The following is a 6,000-nucleotide window of genomic DNA, read 5'->3' on the forward strand; positions in this document are numbered from 1 at the left end:
AGTTACTGTTTATATGGTTTGAAAAGAAAGTCTGTCTAGCTGTGGCTAGTTCCACATTGAAAGCATGAAGGCTGTCTTTATAGATGCTATAGTGAACTTCAAGTTTCGTCTTCCGCCACATCCGCTCCGCTTTTCTGCATTGTCTTTTCATGCTCTGAACTGCTGTTGATTTTCTCCAAATTGATTTCTGTTTCCCCGTCTTCTTGCTGACCTTTATCGGGGCAATATCATCAATAACATTCTTAATTTTTGAGTTAAATGACTCCAGGAGAAGATCAACAGGGTCTGCAGAAATGCTTGGTGTTAATGATATTGCCTTCATAAATAGCGCACTTGTGTTCTCATTAATGCATCTCTTACTGATAGAGACAGATCTAGATTCAGTGGTGACTGAGATCAATATATCAAAGAAAATACAGAAGTGATCAGATAGTGCTACATCCTTAATTACAATGGATGAAATGTTTAGACCTCTACTGATGAGTAAATCTAGAGTGTGTCCACGATTGTGTGTGGGTCCGTGCACATGCTGACTCAGGTCAAAAGTGTTTAAAATAGTTATAATTTCTTTTGTAGTTTTGATTTCTGCATTATCTATGTGAATATTAAAATCCCCTGCAATAGCAAAACAGTCAAACTCTAAGGAAATCATTGATAACAGTTCAGTGAACTCATCAACAAAGGCTGGAGAATATTTTGGAGGCCTGTAAATAATGATAAACAGGGTGCGTGGAGCACCTTTCAGCACAATACCTAGGTGTTCAAAAGACAAATACTGACCAAATGACATTTGCTTGCACTGATAAACATCTTTAAACAGAGCAGCTACACCTCCACCTCTCCTAACAGTCCTGCAGACACTTATAAAATTAAAGTTAGGAGGGGCTGTTTCATTAAGGACTGTTGCACTGCAGCTGTCTTCTAACCATGTTTCATTTAGAAACATAAAATCCAGGTTGTATTTCTTGCGAAATACAACCGTACAAAAATACGGAAATACAAAAATACGGTTGTGAAGTTTGTATTTCTTGCGTGTCGTCCTGATTCTGCTCTAATAAACCTAGGCTGACTGTTTCTTGTTCATTCTTGACAACACATAAAAACGTAAAATTAGTGCAATAATGACAGAGCACCCCTAAATGAAGATCGATCCTGTATCAGATCAGTGCTTGCAGACTTGATTGAAATACATCATGGAGGGTATTGGCAGAGTTAAACATGTCACAATGCTGCAAACGCTATAAAATCTCAGTTCAACATGATCTTTATTCTTATTTGAAGGGTTCTGATAACATGCATACGTGTTAAAATAAAAGACGTTACAAAAGAGTTATGGAAAAATACACTGAAAATAAATAAGTGCATGTTTGTCCAGGCAGCTTTTTATTTCTCCATATAATGAACATCAAAACTTGCTAATTATTCAGCAAGAGCAATAGGCAGAGTAACTCAACATTGTGCAACACTATTCGGATCCCACATGCCAACTTACGCTTCTTGACCTCTTCGTAAAAAAGGAGTGAAGAGTTTCTTGCCGCTTTGAACTCATCTCGACCTCTAATGAATGATGGATACAGCGCGGGACCGCGGGCGCGAGCCTGGGCATGTCGTGACGTCACAAACTGAGTGACTGATTGCCATGGAAACGTAAACGTCATGTATAAATTATCTCTTTGAATTTTAAATAATTCTGCATTTATATACATTGCTCCACTAAAACCTCAACTTGTCGAGAACACAACTGTCCGATGAAAAATCCGGGGACGAATTTACTTTTTATAAAAAGTGGGGGGGACACGTCCCCCGCGTAATCTACGCCCCTGTGTGAAGTCAAGTCGCTGTTGAAAAACGCTACAAGGTAACGGGGGTTAATATTGGATTTGTTTAATGGGGCATTCATTTATTTAAGGGGACACTGTGATTTCAAATCATGTTATCTGAATTGTTTTCATAGCAATTAAAACAAGTTATTTACACTAAATATCACCAACAAATCCAGAAGACTTGGTAATGAATGATAAATTAAAATATTTAAGAAAAAAGCATATTGTTTTACATTTATTTATGCTATAAAATTGTAATTTAAGTGTAAATTGTCACAGGCATCAGGATTGGGAGTCAAATGAATTTGTGAATCATTTTTGAAAGGCTAAATCATATTTGGATTAGTGAATCGTTGTTGAATTGGTAAATCGTTTTTTGCATTTTTGAGTCAGTGAATCATTTTTAAGCTAGTGAATCATTTTTGAATTGGCTCGTTTGAAGTATTCACTCGAACAAATCAATTTAGTAAACTGAATTTCCCAAATATTTTGTTTGTGAGAGAGCGTATTAAGTGTAGTGTTGTTTTTGGCGGCCTGTTTTAATTTGAGTTTTTATTAGTTTTAGTCACGTTCATACTCTTTTTAGTCTAGTCAAGTTTCAGTCAACTAAAAGTCGGAGCATTTTAGTCTTATTTTAGTCAGAATTAACTAGAGATCGACCGATATATCGATTTGCCGATATTTTCCCGATATTTAAGAATTTTTCCATAATCGGATATCAGTTTTGTAATATCGGATTCACCGATAAACATCGCCATCTTGTGGCCGTTTTGAGAGGATCGCAATTGCAGCGCATCTGAGGGGAGACGAGACAACAACAACGGCGTGCAGGTACTTGATTTGCTGTAGTTAGTAAACTATTTAATATTACAGTCATTAATGCACAAATTAGATGTATTACATAAATGCCTGATATACAGTTTATGCAACTTGGCTCTAAGAAATATGATAAATAAGATACTCTGTCAAGCCCTGTCCCTATAAAGATATAACTTTGCCTGAATTAAATAACACAGCCATGAATCAGCGCATGTTGGAAATAAAAGCACTGAATTGAATTCTCTCTCTGTTGTCTATATGCTCATCATTAGTCTCGTGAAGCCGCTTTCATATTACAGTTCACTCAGCGGTTGATGCTCAATGCTCAGCACGGCCACTGCATGTAACTTTTAACAAGATTCACTTTTTTGAAGCACCCTAAATTGTATTAACACTTACTATAGAACCATTATTTTGTTTATAAACATCTAAATTAATACAACTCTATGGAAATTCTCTGCAATCGATCGCAGTTTGAGTAGCCTATAGTTCTGTGCAGATGCATAGATAAACCACGCTGTCAGCAGCATAATTTAGAGCATGCCAATAAAATGCAATAAAATACAATCGTTGTTATATTCCAATATTTCAGAGAATATTATTCCGTGAATTAACATTATCCAGTGAATTATTCTTCACTCTTTAGCCTATTAAACAGCTTATAAACCTACTAAAACTGTAGTTAAAAATGAAGTTGATATGACTCGTGTCCTTTATTTATTTTCTCCATTTGAAAACATTAGACATTCTATGTTTATTTTGCTTACTGCTAATATTAGTGTTGCTGCTAAAGCTTTTTATAAATAAAATGTTTTTTATTGTTGTAATAGGAAGATTAAATTTAACATGACAGGGCTCTAGACTGCGACCAAAATGAGAATTTTTTGCGAGTTAAAATTTGACGTGCTCGCATCTGTGCATGGTCTGCGCTGCTCCAAAGCGTCTGCTTCATACAGCGCGCGCTGCCAGCCGCAGCACATTATAGCAGGAGTCAGATTTCACTGATCACGTGAAGAGAGGTGCTTTCAGCGCGAGCGCTTCGAGGGTAGAGCCTGGTTTATACTCTGCGTCAGCACGAGTGCAAAGGTGCGTGTCGTGGACCGAGCGCAATGGAGGATTTTGTTTTCAAACTAAAGTAAAAGACCGCTTCTTAAACCAGAGAAGGTGAACATGCTGGTGTTCTTGTAGAAAAAACATGCAAGTCCTGTCAGTGACAGCCAGTTTAGTTTTACTTTTCTTTTTGTTTTCGTTTTGAGAAGCTTGTTATCTTTGCTGTTTACCTCACGTTATGCTATGGAGGCTTTCCTTAATTAAAAAAAAATAATAATAATTTATTTGCTTCCTCAGAGTTTGCTAAACATTCTGTAATATACTCGGTATATAAGACAGCATGTGATGTGTCCTGTCCTATGCCTCGTCTTATTCGTTTTTGTTAGTAAATGTTATGTAAGCTAGTTTGTCATTGTCAACGTACTGTTTTATTGTTGTTGTTGTGCTTTTTAATTAAGAATAACAATGAATCGATCTTTTGTTTTAGTCTGTATAGATGTAAGCAAAACAGACAATTATCTTTTCTTGTAAAATGTGACACCAAGATCGCAAATTTGAAAGTGAAAGTGCACGAAAAAAGGAATTCCTGTTCACAAAATTTAAATCACAAATAATACCGATGAAAAAGAACGAGTTGAATGTTGAACACTTTCGTTACCAAATAACTATAAACTATGATAAAGGTTAATCAGCATGCATTGATTAATCAAATGTTCAAATGTGCAAAAAAAACAAACAAATTGCAACCAAATTATGTGGTCGTGCAACCAACTGAGAAAGTTAGTCGCAAAAGTGAGATCAGTGGGAAGAATGAGTCTAGAGCCCTGCATGAAAGACTGCTAATTCTCAAAACATTTTTTGTTAAGATGACTGAAAGGAGGAAAAACCAAAGTGAAGTATGGACTTACTTCATGCAGTCATTTATTTACTTTATAACAGTAAATAAATATCAGTTCTGCATATCGGGTATCGGGCACATAAACATGCAAATAATTGGTATCGGTTATAAAAAAATCAATATCGGTCGATCACTAGAATTAACCATGACTATTTTAGTCTAGTTTTAGTCGACGAAAACTGATGACATTTAGTCTAGTTTTAGTCAATGAAAATTGTATTTTAGTCTCTTTTTAGTAATGCAATTCTATTTAACCCAGTCAATATAGTATAAGTACCTAGTACAGACGAAACAAAATTTTCTTTTAGCCAAACCCATTTCAAACAAAGTTATATTATTATATTATTGTTACCTTATAGACTCAAGAATACACTATTCCAGACACGGAAGACGCTCTGATTTGAATTTACAACATTTATTTTACCAACCAAGCATGTTAACATGTTTGTTGTCATCTTCTAAATAATGCCACGAGTGGGGCTTGAGGAAGTGACGTCTGATGCAGCCCCTGAAGTGAGACACAAAATAATAATGGGCGCGTTCGACTTGAAGCGGTGCTGTGAAGAATGATCAGTGTATGACATCAAAGTACCACAAGAGAGATAAGAGAGCAGGCGGATCCTTATGCTTTCGAAACGCTCTCGCGGTACTTTGTCTAAACTGATCAATCTGCACAGCGCTACTTCAAGTCGAACACGCCTAATAATAACGCGACTAAACGAGACAAAATAACGTTATAACATTTATTTTCGTCTCGTTTTGGTCAACGAAAATGAAGAGACATTTTAGCATAGTCTTTATTTTGTAAACCACATTTAGTCTCGTTTTTATTAGTCAACAATATTGCATTATATATTTAATTATAGTCATCGTCACATGACCAGCATTTACGTTGCATCTTGTCTAGTTTTCGTCACCTGATAAAGGTTCGTTGACGACGATATTTAGTCATAATTTTCGTTGATGAAAGCAACACTAATCAAGTGTTCAATTGCATGTGCGACAGTTTTATTTTCTTAACCTATTTTTTTATAGGGGTGTCGAAATTAATCGATGCATCACCATGTGGATGTGGACAATTCTGCATCGATGCAGTAATAGACCATAATCGATTATAGCCTACTGACATCATTTGCATACATGCTTGTCACATGAGTATTAAAAATGCACTGTCTATTTTTAAATCTGAGCTTGGCTTTTTCCTCATCCTCATGTCGTTCCAAACCCGTACGACTTTCGTTCATCTTCAGAACACAAATTTTTGATCCGAGAGCTTTCTGATCCTGCATGCGCGCACTTTTTCCCCTGAATATAAACAACGCTGATTACGCATGCGTCATGCTACTCTCCAAAATGGCGGAAGGCAGTAACTCAGGGGAGAAGAATTGTTGAATAAAGTCATTATTTTTG

General features: G+C 36.1%; 1 protein-coding gene across 2 annotated transcripts in view; it reads left to right on the forward strand.

Annotated features, from left to right (window-relative positions):
- The window catches only part of LOC306875372 (rho guanine nucleotide exchange factor 18-like), a 50,996-nt gene that overhangs the window by 22,489 nt on the left and 22,507 nt on the right, over positions 1-6,000 (forward strand). The window lies entirely within an intron of this gene.

The sequence above is a fragment of the Barbus barbus genome, assembly GCF_936440315.1.
Source record: "Barbus barbus genome assembly, chromosome: 9".
In the NCBI taxonomy this organism is placed as follows: Eukaryota; Metazoa; Chordata; class Actinopteri; order Cypriniformes; family Cyprinidae; genus Barbus; species Barbus barbus.